At 62.8% G+C, this 13,525-nt stretch overlaps 1 long non-coding RNA gene across 1 annotated transcript; it reads right to left on the reverse strand.

Moving 5' to 3' along the window:
• Positions 1-7,063: 7,063 nt before the first annotated feature.
• On the reverse strand, positions 7,064-11,137 carry LOC149121881 (uncharacterized). The gene is made up of 3 exons (XR_016221357.1): positions 11,071-11,137; positions 7,463-7,579; positions 7,064-7,226 (listed from the first exon to the last, which is right to left on the reverse strand). It is a non-coding gene; the product is annotated as an uncharacterized LOC149121881 (long non-coding RNA).
• Positions 11,138-13,525: the final 2,388 nt, after the last annotated feature.

A 13,525-nucleotide genomic window follows, 5' to 3' on the forward strand; every position in this document is an offset into this window, starting at 1 on the left:
GCAGACACACAGAGGCTCCTGGGGCAGGGGGATGGGGTGCAGGGGGTTCGCCTCCAGGTTGCAGAGACAGCTTGTACACGCACAGTCTGCTGGGACCAGCCGTCTTTGTCCGGGCTCTGGCCACTGCCGGTCCCCTGTGCTCCCAGCTCTAGTCCACCCCAGGGCCTCCCTGCCCGGACCAGGTGCCGGGAACTGGGCCCTCAAGGTGGGCGTGGCTGGCCTCAGGGCAGAGCCATCCCATGTGTGTGAGACCCAGAGTGGCTTCTGTTCTGTGTGCAGCCCGGTCTGGCTGCCCATGGGATGAAGTGGACAGGGACCCAGACCCTCTTGGTGCTCGGTGCGGCTGAAGCTTTTGCTGGTGAGGAGTTGGGGGCACCCCAGCCGGGTGTGGCTGCAGCCCCAGGAGAGGCTGTGGACCCCTGGAGCCTCCTCCCCCTGCCCATCTTTGTTCCTGGGGCCAGGGTGGCTGGTGCTCTTGGCCTGTGTGATCTGAGCTCACGTGAGCTGCCCCCAGTGTCCCCAGCACGCCCCTCCGGTTCCTGGGAATGGTGCTCGGCCTCCCTAGAGCACCTAGATGGGCAGAGATGGCCACCCGCGGCGGTCCCTCTGCTCCTGGCAGTGGGGAGTGGGTATGTGAAGCACTTCCCAGCATGCTTTTGTCTGGTGCACACTTCCGTGAAGAAAGGCCCACCCAGGACGTGGCCGCTTCCTTTGCCAGGGGGAGCACTGTGTCCAGGCGGCCGCTGTCCTGGCAGCCACCATGGGGCCTGGCTTCAGTGCAGGCTGACTTGGGACATCACTGGTGTTCCTGTCAACTGGGGAGGATTTCCCTTCATTTGCATAGCAAACTCTAAACTCAAATAGACCCAGGACCAGCTGGGGGAATGCTGGGCCCAGCTGGTACTGACCACCGCGCCCAGCGCCTGCCTCCCCTGGGACAACGCCCAGGCTGAGTGGTGTGCAGCCAGCTGCCCCGCACTGACAGTTCCTGGCAGGTGGACCTCAGAGCCTGGCGCTGAGCGTCACCAGGAGACCTGTCGTGCCCCCGAGCCGCCTCTCAGGAGCTCCGCTGGGCCTCTGGCCGGGCCGGGCCGGGCCTGTGCACCTGCGAAGTCCCGCCCAGAGGCCTCAGGCTGCTCGGAAGGAAAGGCAGGCTGACAGAGAGGCACAGACTGGGCGGGAGGAATCCTGGGTCCCACTCACGCCCCCGTGACGGGCAAGGAAACCGAGTCTTCGTGACCAGCCAAGTTCACGGATGGGAGCAGCTGAGCTTGTCCAGGGCCCCAGGCAGCACCTGCCCCCACCTCACCAAAGCCTCCCAGGCTTCCTTGCTTCAGATCTCAGTGTGGCCCAGCAGTCACGAGTTGTGAGCAGGTGTGGCAAGCAGGAGTCTGGCACCCTCAGTTTCAAGGGGTCCTGGGGCCTGGCTTGGGAACAGGTGTGAGTCTGAGGGGTCCCTGGAGGTCCACGTGTGTCACCAGGAGGCAGGTGCTGCTATCGTCCGTGATGAGTGGACCGCGAGCTTCTAGGAGGGAACATTTCCCTAGGCAGGTGCATGGTGGACGAGGGCCATGACCTGGGCAGGTGTGTCCTGGGAGAGGGGTGTGACCGAGAGGACTCACAGGGTCTGCCCCACCCTCGGCGGGGAGCAGGCCCCCCTGTTCCCTCTCAGGGCCCTGCTGCAACCTGGCCTCACAGCCGGGAGCCCTGCACCTGCTAGAGCCCTGCCCAGCCTGAAGAAAGGGACCGAGGCAGCCCCGCCTTGCCAAGTGTCCTCTCTCCAGGGTCTCCGCGGGGGCTCCTCCGGGATGCTTTTTAATGTCATTGCCAAATTGAGACGTGGGCGACCTCATTACACTCAGAACACCCTGCCCTCAGACGAGCGCCCCCAATCTACGCAAGGACGCGTCCCCGTGGCCTACATCCTCCCTGCTTCTGGAAAGACGAGGGCACGGCAGAGAAGGGAGCCGACCCAGGTGCTGCACGGCTGCGCAGCTCTGCGGGCTGGCTCGCTGGCCCCTCACCACGTGGCAGCTGTCCGTGGAACCAGACAGCTGCACCAGAAAGCTGACCTGCAGGCCCCAGGCTGCCTGTGGGACTCGATGGTGTCCAGGGCCACAGTCAGCACAGGTCCTCCAGGAACAGCCCTCCCCTGCCCACAGAAAGTGTCCCAAGGACCCCAGGGGGAGGGCAGGGTGTCTCCGAGGCAGCCCTGAGGGACCCCTGCTCTCCCTACGCCCTCATCACAGGCAGGGGTTCCAGCTGGCTCCACCAGGCAAAAGCTCCCGGCTGAGGTCGGGCCCTGTCCTGGCCCCGGGATGCCCACTGGTCCCTGTGGTTCCCTTCTGCACTGGCACTCAACTCGTGCCCCACTGGGCTCCCTCCCCAAACACACACTCCCTGGGGAAGCTGCCACGCACCTGCTGCCCCAGCCCTGAGTCTCCCATCTGACACCACAGCTGACCTTGGGAGCCCAAGTCTGGTGACAATCAGACCATCGTTTTCCCACCAGCCTGGCCTCCACTGTCAGGGTCACTCCGAAGGAGGCCATGGGCACTGGAGACTCCTGGGTCTGGGAGTCCCTGGTGGGAGGGGGGGGCAGGGACAGAATCTGAATCTGCAGCCTGGCCTCCAGGTAACCTGAGGGGAGAGAGGCGCAGTGGGGGTGGGGCGCAGTCCTCGGAGGCCCCAGCAGACCCCCGAGGAGTGCAGCCGCGAGTGCAGTACCCGAGGGTCCCAGGGCCCTGGGCTGCCCGGGCTTCCTGAGCGGTTTGAGGCGGAGCCACAGGCCCAGGACCGGCCTTTTTCTACCCCAGCACCTGGGCGGCCAGCGCCCTGGGCTTCCTGCGCTTGGCTCAGCACCGCGGGGGCCAGGCCTTCGAGGGCAGGAGCGGGGCAGGGGCGGGAGCCCCAGCAGGCCTGCGGGCCCGGCTCTGCTCTCTGCCCTGGAGTCCAGGGGCCCAGCCCCGGCACCCAGACGTGCCAGCTGTGTGGCTGCGTTCTGGAACCTTCCGCGGTGGGAGACCGGGGCAGCGCCGCAAGTGCGCATCTCCGCAGGGCCGCGCGCTTCGGTTGTAAAAACATCCAGGCCGGGCCTCGGAATCGACCTCTGAGCGGCAGCTAAAAAAAGATTTCCTTAGCCACTGACTCATCCTGGCCTAAATAGCGTGGGAAATTTCCATGGCTGCTTGGACCCGACGCGCACGTCCCCGGCACTAACACGAGCGGCACACAGGGCCGGCGTCACGCGCGGGAGCTGCGCGGGGGGTGGGGGGCGTGCGTGGGGGGTTGGAGGCGGGGACGGGGGAGGGGGTGCGCAGGAGCAGGGGCGGGGCCGCGGCTCCCTGGGGTGGCCAGAGAAGGGGAGGGGCGGGGGCGTGTGCAGAGGGGCTAGGGGGCCTACCCTGCGGCGGGGCGTGGGCGGTGCAGGGGTTGGGGGCGGCGCGGGGCTGGAGGCGGGGACGCGCAGAGCGGGCCCTCTGGGCGTGAAAGGCCGTTAGGACCGCGCAAAGCCGCAGGCTCAGGGCGAGGGCCGGCCCGGCACAGATCAGAGGACGTCGGGGCCGCTTCCAGGACGCATCCGGGTCCTGGGCCCTGCGGTCGGCACCGCCCGGCCATCTCCGGCTTGCCCCGTCCCGGGGATGACTCCTCCTCCTGGCGCTGTGTGGGCCCAAGGTGGAGATTCACATCCAAGAAGCCTGTGTGGGGCGCGCCTTCTTCGGGCCCTGGGGAGGCCGCTCAGGGCTGCCTGCTGGGGTCGGGCCGAGTCCGCGCAGCGCACTTGTCCCAGAGGCTCGCGTCCCTGGGCGGGGTCCGCTGCTGAGCCCCGAACCCGCGCCCCACCGGCCTCCCTCTTCACTTCCGGAGCCTGGAGCGCGCACCCACGAAGCGTCGGGGCGCATCTGGGCCTGGGCGCATGCTGTTGACTATGAGCGGTGCGGTCTGCATGGAGAAAGGTGTTTGAAATCTGTGGAGTCCGAAGGCAGGGATTTAAATATCTCGACGGCCAGAGATGGGCCCTGCCCCGGCTGCTGCTGCCGCCGCCGCCGCCATCGGAGGACATGAACCAGCACATGGAAGATCTCCTCTCTCTGTCCCTTCTCTATGTCGCTGTGCCTTTCAAGTAAATAATTCTTAAAAGAGAGAGAGAGAGAGAGAGAGAGAGAGAGAGAGAATGGGGCAGGCAGTGTGCACGTGTAAAGCCTCCGCCTGCAGTGCCAGATCCAATACCGGTTCAAGTCCCAGCTGTTCCACTTCCGATCCAGCTCTCTGCTGCGGCCTGGGAAAGCAGTAGAAGGTGGACAAGTCCTTGGGCCCCTGCACCCATGTGGGAGACCAGGAGGAGGCTCCTGGTTCCTGACTCCGGATCGGCACAGCTCCAGCCGTTGTGGCCACCTGGGGAGTGAACCAGCGATGGAAGACCTCTCTCTTTCTCTCTCTCCGCCTCTGCCTCTCTGTAACTCAAATAAATAAATAAATAAATCTTTTTTTAAATAAAAAAAAAGAATATCCTGGAATATAAGTTGAGCTTGAAGTCTAAGGAAGAACCAGGCTTGTGTGTTCCATTTTGATGAGCTGTACATTCAGGGTTTTCCTCAATCTGTGGTGAAATCCACCTGGGCTGAAACACACCCCCAGCCACCCAGCCACCCGTCAGCTCCGCCCACCTCGGACCTCAGCCCTCCCAGCCCCTGGCCTGAGAGCTTCTGTGCTCAGACCCTGACCTCTCTCTGCCCCACAGAAGTGGACTCAATGGGTGTGGGACTTCCGGTGACCACTGCGTCTGGCTTGGTGCTGCTGCCATTCAGGGCGGGGACTTCCTGTGGGTCATCCACGCTGTGTCCACCCATCCCCCACTGGTGGACACTTGTGAACAGGGCCACGGTGACCACGGGTGCTCAAATGCCCATTCGGGATGGGCTTGCGCTGCCCTGGGGTGTCGGAGGCGGCCCGAGCCGCGTCCCCGGGGGGCAGAGTCGGGCAGTGGGCTCCAGCTCTCTGCCTGCTCCCAGCACTGGGCTTTTTCTGCTTCTTGCTGGTAGCCATCTTCCTGGATGCACAGTGGCTTCTTCTTGTGGTTTGAATTCACATTTTTCTAATGCTTGGTGGTCCAGGAAGACCCAGGCCCAACCACAACAGACCCAGGCTTAGCCCGGGCCCAGGAAGGGACAGGCAGCCCAGGAAAAGCCAGGCTCATCCGGGGCAGCTTTTGATTGAGGGAACTGGGTCGCCCCGTGTTGGACCCCGGCACCTGAGAGCCGTTTGATGAGATAATCACAGGCTGTTGTATTAATAGCGCCACCTCCTCCCTGCCTTGGAACGAATTTAAAAATGTTCCCACAGCTCCCCAGGGCTCCCCACCTCTGCCTGCTCCCCTGCAGCCCCAGGTGGTGGCGTGGAGGACACTGCCTCTGCCCAGAGACCCCTCTGGGGCCCCTCCAATCCCTGCCTTTGCTCCCCCCAACACACATTCTTTGGGTGGACAGCCCTGGACACGGGCACCCTGCAGTTCCCCGGCATCAGACACCCCACACCACTTGCAGACCTTGATGTCTGAGAGAGCCCAGGCTGGGAGGAGAAACCTCGGATCCGGCTGTGGTGGGTGAGGGCACGCCCCACCATCCTCTCCACCCCTCACTGTCGCCTCCATGCTCAGGCTCTGGCCGGCCGCCTGTCCCGTGCTGGCCCTGGGTGTGTGCAGGGGACTGGTTGGGGGGCCAGGCTCACACGGGCAGCGGGAGGTCTGCAGCGGGCTTCCTGATCCCAGCTGCTGGCTGGGCTGGGTCTGCGGCAGCTCCAGCCATCTGGTGACAGGCTCGGCCTGCCCTGTGCATGGGGGTGACCTGTGGGAAACAGTGCCAACCGGGGACAGGTGGTGAGCCCCCGGCCCTGGCCCCCCTCCCACACCTCAGTGAGGTAACTTGGTGTCCACGCCCCGAGCCCCTGGGTCTTGCGTCCCGGAGGAGATGGGCACAGATGGGACAGGTTTCGTGGCCCAGGGCCTGTGTATGGTGCTGTCTCAGACACAGCTTCCCAGGGCTGTGAGCTTTGCGTCATCCAAGTCCTGGGAGAAGTCAGACCAGCCCGACAGGACCCCTGTGGCTGAGAATGTCCCCACAGCAGTTGTGCCCTGTCCCCAAGGTGGGCGTGTCCCTCAGCAGGGTGTCCCTGTCCCCCCAGTCTCCAAGGCAGGTGTGTCTACTCCCAGCCAGCCGGCCCCGTCTGTGTCCCAGCGCTGCCTGCTGGTGACCCTGCCCTTGGGGCTGGTCCAAGCCCCGGGCTGGTGTGGTGCCTTGGGCGACCAGGGCTGGGTTCAGGTCAGCTGTCCCACGCAGCTGGGTTGAAAGCAGAGGATGTCACTCCCCCGCAGCTGCCCTGTCCCCGCTGTCTCCTGTCTGGCCCGTGTGCCAGCGCTCCAGGTCTTTCCGGTGGGACATTCCGAGGGTGTCCGGGGGCCGCAGTGAGCTGTGACCCAGGAGTTGGTCAGAGGAGGGAGCAGGTGCCCAGGCGAGGTGCCCACCGGCCCCGGCCCCCGTGGCCCCCCGCAGCTGCAGCAGGCAGCTGCAGCAGGCAGGTGCCTCTCACCACCAGCTCGCAGAGCTCCCCTGAGGGCCCAGCATCTGCTCCCCCTTCAGGGCCTCGGGGACCCTGGGTGCTGAGGCCACACGGGTGCCCGCTAGGCCAGCCCTGCTGCACAGCGGCCTCTGTGGCCGGGCCAGGACGGTGTCTGGGACTTGCTTCCTGTTCTGTCCCCCACAGACTCCAGGGGTTTCCGGGTTGTTCTCTGTGATCCAGTGGGAACAGGAAGTGCACGGAGCCCTGCCCCACCCCGGCCCCACCTGCTCCAAGCATCGCCTGACGAAGGCAGAGCTGTGGATGGGGCAGGCCACCACAATGGAGGAAAGAGCGGCGAGAACTCTCCCTGGGGTGACACGGCCTGGTCTGGGAGCCGGGGCCTTTCTGGAGAACTGACGTATATTTTTTTAAATACTGATAGTGCATAGGAAAAAAGACTTTTTTTTTTTTAAAAAAAAGAAGATTTATTTATTTTGAAAGTCAGAGTTACAGAAAGAGAGAGAGAGAGATCTTCCATTTGCTGGTTCACTCCCCAGAGAGCCACAGCAGCCAGGACTTGGCTAGGACGAAGCCAGAAGCCAGGAGTTTCATCCGGGTCTCCCATGCAGGTGCAGGGGCCCTGCTGCCTTCCCAGGCGCATTAGCAGGGAGCTGGATCAGAAGTAGAGCAGCCAGACTTGAACCAGCGCCCATATGGTGCTGCAATGAGATGCTTTACCCACTCAGCCACAGTGCCAGCCCTGAAGAGGGACTTTGAGGGCTGATCTGGAGGGCGATGGGCCCCATGCCCTGCCCCCAGCCTCGGAGACATGAGGCTTGCTCAGCACTTCCCGTGGTGGACCAGAGGCCAGCCCTCCCCCACAGCCTGCAGGTACGTGGAGGGGCACCTGCTGCAGGCGTAGGGCAGGAACGGAGCATGAGAGACGCCAGCGCAAGCAGACCAAGCAGACTGGGGATTCACGCACAGACACTGCCAGGAAGAACAAGGCAGGAGAGCCGCGACACTACAATCAGGAAGGAATAAAGAAAAGATTAGAGTTGTGGGGAAACCAGCGAACAAGGAGATGGGCAGGAGCCGAGGCTTCAGAGACCCAGATAACTGGAGGGTACCCGCGAGCACTGGGGCAGGATTTAAATGTACAGTCACGGCCAGTCAAGACAGCAGGAGTTGTGTGGTTCTGGGTCACAGACCCTGACCCAGGGGAGGGCGGTGCTGGGGTCACAGAGACCCTGACCCGGGGGGAGGGCGGTGCTGGGGTCACAGACCCTGACCCAGGGCTGTGCAGTGCTGGGGTCACAGACCCTGACCCAGGGGGAGGGCGGTGCTGGGGTCACAGACCCTGACCCAGGGCTGTGCAGTGCTGGGGTCACAGACCCTGACCCAGGGCTGTGCAGTGCTGGGGTCACAGAGACCCCGACCCAGGCTGTGCAGTGCTGGGGTCACAGACCCTGACCAGGGCTGTGCAGTGCTGGGGTCACAGACCCTGACCCAGGAAGGACACTTGAGCAAAATTCCTAGAACTCTCTGCAGGAGCATCCTGGCGACTACGGCGTTGCTTTTGCTTCTCTGACTCGGAAACCAGCTGACGAGCGCCTGCGGCGTTCCAGCCTCTGTATCCTCCGTGTTCTTAAGAACCAAGGTTTTCAGTGGGGAAGGCAGGAAGCAGATGGGCACAGAAGCACCGCACGCACGCACACAGCATCCTCGGGGTCCCTGTCACCTGGATGCACCCTCTGCAGGGAGGCCCGGGCTCCCTGAGTGGCTGAACGAGGTGTGGGAGAGGAGATGCACACAGGGGAGCCCCAGACGCCCAGGACGCTGGCGAGGAGTCCAGGATCATACAGATGGAGTCGGGGTGACTTGATGAAGAACTCACTGACCAGAGGCGGAGAGGGCAAACGGACACTCGGACATCACTGCAGTGGACAGACCCCACCAAGTAATGAACATATTATAGTGATGGATGGCTGGACGGACGGACAAGTGATGGAAGGAGACAGAAAACAGATAGAAGACTGATAGATCATAGATGATAGGTTGTAGACTATAGACCGATGAGAGATGATAGGTGTTGGATAGGTGATGGATGATGGGTAGATGATTGATGGATGATGGATGATGGATGATAGGTGATGGACAGGTAACAGATAGTGGGTGACAGGTGGTAGAAAGATAACAGATAGCAGATAGATACCAGGTGATGGATAGAAGATGGGCGACAGACAGATGATAGATGGGTGATGGGTGATGGACGATAGGTGACAGGTGACAGGGATGTAGAGATGGAGGGGGATATAAAGAGCCAAGCCATCTTGGTATGCTGATGGGAGCCACTTCATCGCCTCGAGGGCTGGGACACGGCCGGTGTCTGGCACAGCAGCTAAGGCACCACTGGGGCTGCCACTTTCTGTACCCGAACTCCTGGGTTCAGGTCCCGGCTCAGCTCCTGATGCCAGCTTCCTGCTGATGTGGGCCCTGGGAGACAGGGGGATGGCTGTGGTCATGGGGCTCCACCCCCATGTGGAGCAGGCTCCTGGCTCCCAGCCTCAGCCTGGCCTAGTCCTGGCTGATTGCCTGGCAGTGAACCGGTGGACGGGGGCTCCCTCTGAGGCCATGGACAGCAAAGGGCTCACCTGACATACTAACAGCCCATAATAGTCACTTGCTGGCCTGTTGCATGGAAACTTGGAATCCCATAATAGCTGATTTTGCTAAAAAAAAAAAAAAAAATTGATGAGCTGTCTTCTGGGGTCCCTGATAAAACTGGACAGAACTGGCTGCCACCAACCTCGTAGTTGAGCCCGCAGAGTGAGCTTGACGGTGTCACGTGCATTAGAATGTGACATGACACCAGCTGTGACGAGCCGCGCATGTGAAGGCGGAGCCAGGAAAGGGGCGTGCTCCAGACTTGCCCACCCCCACGCCTGCCACCACCCCCAGCTCTGTGCACGCCCAGGCCCCTGCTGAGTGGGGAGGTGGATTTGGGCCCCACCAGCCCTTTCTGCCTGTGAGAATATTGATGACGATGATGGTGATAAATGCTTTCTCTCCCAGGAGGGGAATCCAGTGTGGTTATAACGTTAATAGTGTCCACACACCCCCTTCTCTGTTTCTGTCCCTTTATCTCTTTTGCTACCCACCTGGTGAAACTGACACCTGTCTATCCTGAGAGAGGCCCCGCCCACCTGGTGAGGCTGACACCTGTCTATCCTGAGAGAGGCCCCGCCCACCTGCTGAGGCTGACACCTGTCTATCCTGAGAGAGGCCCCGCCCACCTGCTGAGGCTGACACCTGTCTGTCCTGATGAGGAGAGAGGCCCCGCCCACCTGGTGAGGCTGACACCTGTCTATCCTGAGAGAGGCCCCGCCCACCTGCTGAGGCTGACACCTGTCTATCCTGAGAGAGGCCCCGCCCACCTGCTGAGGCTGACACCTGTCTGTCCTGATGAGGAGAGAGGCCCCGCCCACCTGGTGAGGCTGACACCTGTCCATCCTGAGGAGGAGCGAGGCCCCGCCCACCTGCTGAGGCTGACACCTGTCTGTCCTGATGAGGAGAGAGGCCCCGCCCACCTGGTGAGGCTGACACCTGTCTATCCTGAGAGAGGCCCCGCCTACCTGGTGAGGCTGACACCTGTCTGTCCTGAGGAGGAGAGAGGCCCCGCCCACCTGGTGAAGCTGACACCTGTCCATCCTGAGCAGGAGCGAGGCCCCGCCCACCTGCTGAGGCTGACACCCGTCCATCCTGAGGAGGAGCGAGGCCCCGCCCACCTGCTGAGGCTGACACCTGTCCATCCTGAGGAGGAGAGAGGCCCCGCCCACCTGGTGAGGCTGACACCTGTCCATCCTGAGCAGGAGCGAGGCCCCGCCCACCTGCTGAGGCTGACACCTGTCCATCCTGAGCAGGAGCGAGGCCCCGCCCACCTGGTGAGGCTGACACCTGTCCGTCCACGGGTCTGGATCGGCTCCTGCCCGTGCGCTGAGGCAGCCGGCAGCAGAGCCAGCTCCCGCCACCCCCACGTCTGCCGCCTGCGCCTTGTGTGGACACTGCTGGGCTCCTCCCCCTCGAGGCAGGTGGCGCAGCCGAGAGCGGGGTGCAGGGAGGAGCTCGCGCTCCTGTTCCACGCTGCGGGAGACAGACAGCAGTCCCTTCCCGCCACAGCTGCCTCCCAGGCCCGGGGTGGGGGGTGGACGAGGGCCGGGGCTTCTCAGCCCTCGGGGGCCCGCCCCCACAGCCCCCGGGAGTGCACCCTGTTCTTGAGATGCAGTCCCGCCCGGCCTACGGGCACGTCCAGCTCCGGCCGGGACCGCGGCAGAAGTGTGCATCAGCGCACCTTCGCCCGGCTCGGCGCTCGCGAGTAAGAGCTGCTGCTGGGCCCCTGTGGGCGGAGCCTCCCTCCCGTGGCCCTGGCCGGTCCCTCCCTTCCATCCTCTGTCCACGTGGCCCCTCCTCCAGCCCGGGACCCCGACCACACCCCGCCTCTGCATTCTTCCCTACCTGGTGGCTTCTCCTCCAGCCTCCCAGAGAACCCTCCCTCCAGGTGAAGGCAGCATCTCACCACGTGGCCCCCAGTGCACCGCCTTCTGGAAGATTCCAGCTCCGGCAGCCTCAGGCCCTGGGGGCCCCTAGTCTAAGGGCGCCGCCTGCCTGGCTTCATCTCTGCCCCCCCACCCCGTTACCTGGAGTCTGCTCCCCCCGTACCTGGGCTCCCAGGCACACCTCCCCAGGAAGCTCTCTGCTCCCTTCTGCTAGCTCTCTGAGGCCTGGCAGCTGGTGCCTGCACTCTGTGTCTGGGCCGTGTGGTGCAGAGACCTCCCCCCCCACCCCCGGTGCTGCCTCCCCGAGGTGTGGGGAGAAGGGGCGCCAGCCCAGACAGCAGTGGGGATCCCCTGCCCGGAGCTCCGCCATGCTTGGCAGACCCCTGGCTGTAGTGGGGCCCTGCTTCAGTTTACCCACCTGTGCAGCGGCACAGAGGTGGGTCCGGCCCACAGGGGTCACACAGCTCCAGCGGGAGAGGCCAGGCTCAGTGAAGTGACCATAGCAATAAAGATGAAGACGAAACACATTTCTAGAAGGTTCCCTAGCAGACAAAGTGTTTTTAAGGTGCTGGCCTTCTGCTGCCATTGAACATTAAGGTAAAGGACTCGGGGAGCAGGGGGCAGCGAGAGGGCTTGCTGGAGTAGGGTGAGCTTTGGGACGAGAGAGGAGCTGCTGGACGTCGGATGGAACCACAGAGCTGACGCACGCAGCGAGGGGCAAAGGGCGCCTGGACGCCTGGCCCAGGTGAGGACACGGCCGGGGGGAGTGTTGGGACCTCTGAAATGTCGCGGGAACTAGCAGGGAGCTAAACACGGGACTGGTCTCAGGAACTAGTCAGCTGCCAATTACCGAACACGCCGAAACCAATTCTTTTAAAATATTTTATTTATTTATTCATTTATTCGAGAGGCAGAGTTGTAGACAGAGAGGGAGAGACAGACAGAGCGGCCTTCCATCCTCTCGTTCACCTCCCAGATGGCTGCAGTGGCCGGAGCTGTGCCGATCCAAAGCCAGGAGCTGGGAACTTCCTCCGGGTGCAGGGGCCCAAGCACCTGCTTTCCCAGGCCACAGCGGAGAGCTGGATCGGAAGAGGAGCAGCCGGGACTAGAACTGGTGCTCACATGGGGTTCTGGCACCGCAGGCAGAGGCTTAGCCCGCTACGCCACAGCGCCAGCCCCCAAAAGCAATTCTTTTAGAGTACCATAGTGGTTTAAAATTGTCAGTGACTCAGCCGGCGCCGCAGCTCACTAGGCTAATCCTCCGCCTGCGGCGCCGGTACACCGGGTTCTAGTCCCGGTCGGGGCGCCGGATTCTGTCCCGGTTGCCCCTCTTCCAGGCCAGCCCTCTGCTGTGGCCAGGGAGTGCAGTGGAGGATGCCCAAGTGCTCGGGCCCTGCACCCCATGGGAGACCAGGAGAAGCACCTGGCTCCTGGCTTCGGATCAGCGCGATGTGCCGGCCGCGGCGGCCATTGGAGGTGAACCAATGGCAAAGGAAGACCTTTCTCTCTGTCTCTCTCTCACTGTCCACTCTGCCTGTCAAAAAAAAAAAAAAATTGTCAGTGACTCAAGCACAACGCTGAATTTGAACCTCCGAACAGTGAGGGGCGGTCTCCTAGGAAAATGTGCTTTCCAGAAATCCTCTCAAAGGCAAATTGAAACTCGAACAACCACGGGATGAACCGAACGGCCTGAGGAGTCCTGGCCGACGGCGGCAGATGGAGACAAGTCCGTGGCGGAGCGTTCCAGACTTCCAGGGACAGATGCTTGTGAAGTCACTAGATTGAGAACTGATGGCAGGCGGGGACACTTCCCAGCTACCTTTACGCATCCAGTGCTAACCTGGTTCCGAGACTCTCTAGACGGTCCCAGGTGAGAGCACAGAGGAGTGTGAGCCCAGCAAAGTAACTCGGCCACTTTGCTAAGGGAGAAACGCCGCGTCGCCGCATTTGTCTGAGTGAGGATGCACGGCTCACACACCGCCCACGGCTTGGGCCGGCGCCCGGCTCAGCCGCGTGCTCAGAGCGCTGGGGTTCAGCCCATGGGGGCGCCGATTCGAGTCCCTGTCTGCCGCCTTGGCCAGGCCCCGCCCAGCCGCAGGAACCAGAAACAGTGGAGAGGCTGCCTTGACGCCCTGGAGCTGGGTGCTGCCGCTCTCCTCTGTCTTACCCGTTTCCGACAGCACTGATAAATGTTTAGTTTAAAGGAAAACAAACAGTGAGGGAGCCCATTGAGCTCAGAAAGGAAGGGGCCGGGGCTGGGCGTGAGGTGGAGGCAGAGGAAGGGTACGCGTACGTGTGTGTACATGCATGTGCACACATGTGCGTGCAGAGCTCGGCCTGGAGGCTGCATGCTGGCCACCACAGCCTCCCCTCCCCCCCACCCTCTCCTCCCCTCCATCTCCTCTCCCCCCTCC

The sequence above is a fragment of the Oryctolagus cuniculus genome, chromosome 15 (assembly GCF_051225735.1).
Source record: "Oryctolagus cuniculus isolate XC-2025 breed Fujian yellow rabbit chromosome 15, ASM5122573v1, whole genome shotgun sequence".
Classification (NCBI taxonomy): Eukaryota; Metazoa; Chordata; class Mammalia; order Lagomorpha; family Leporidae; genus Oryctolagus; species Oryctolagus cuniculus.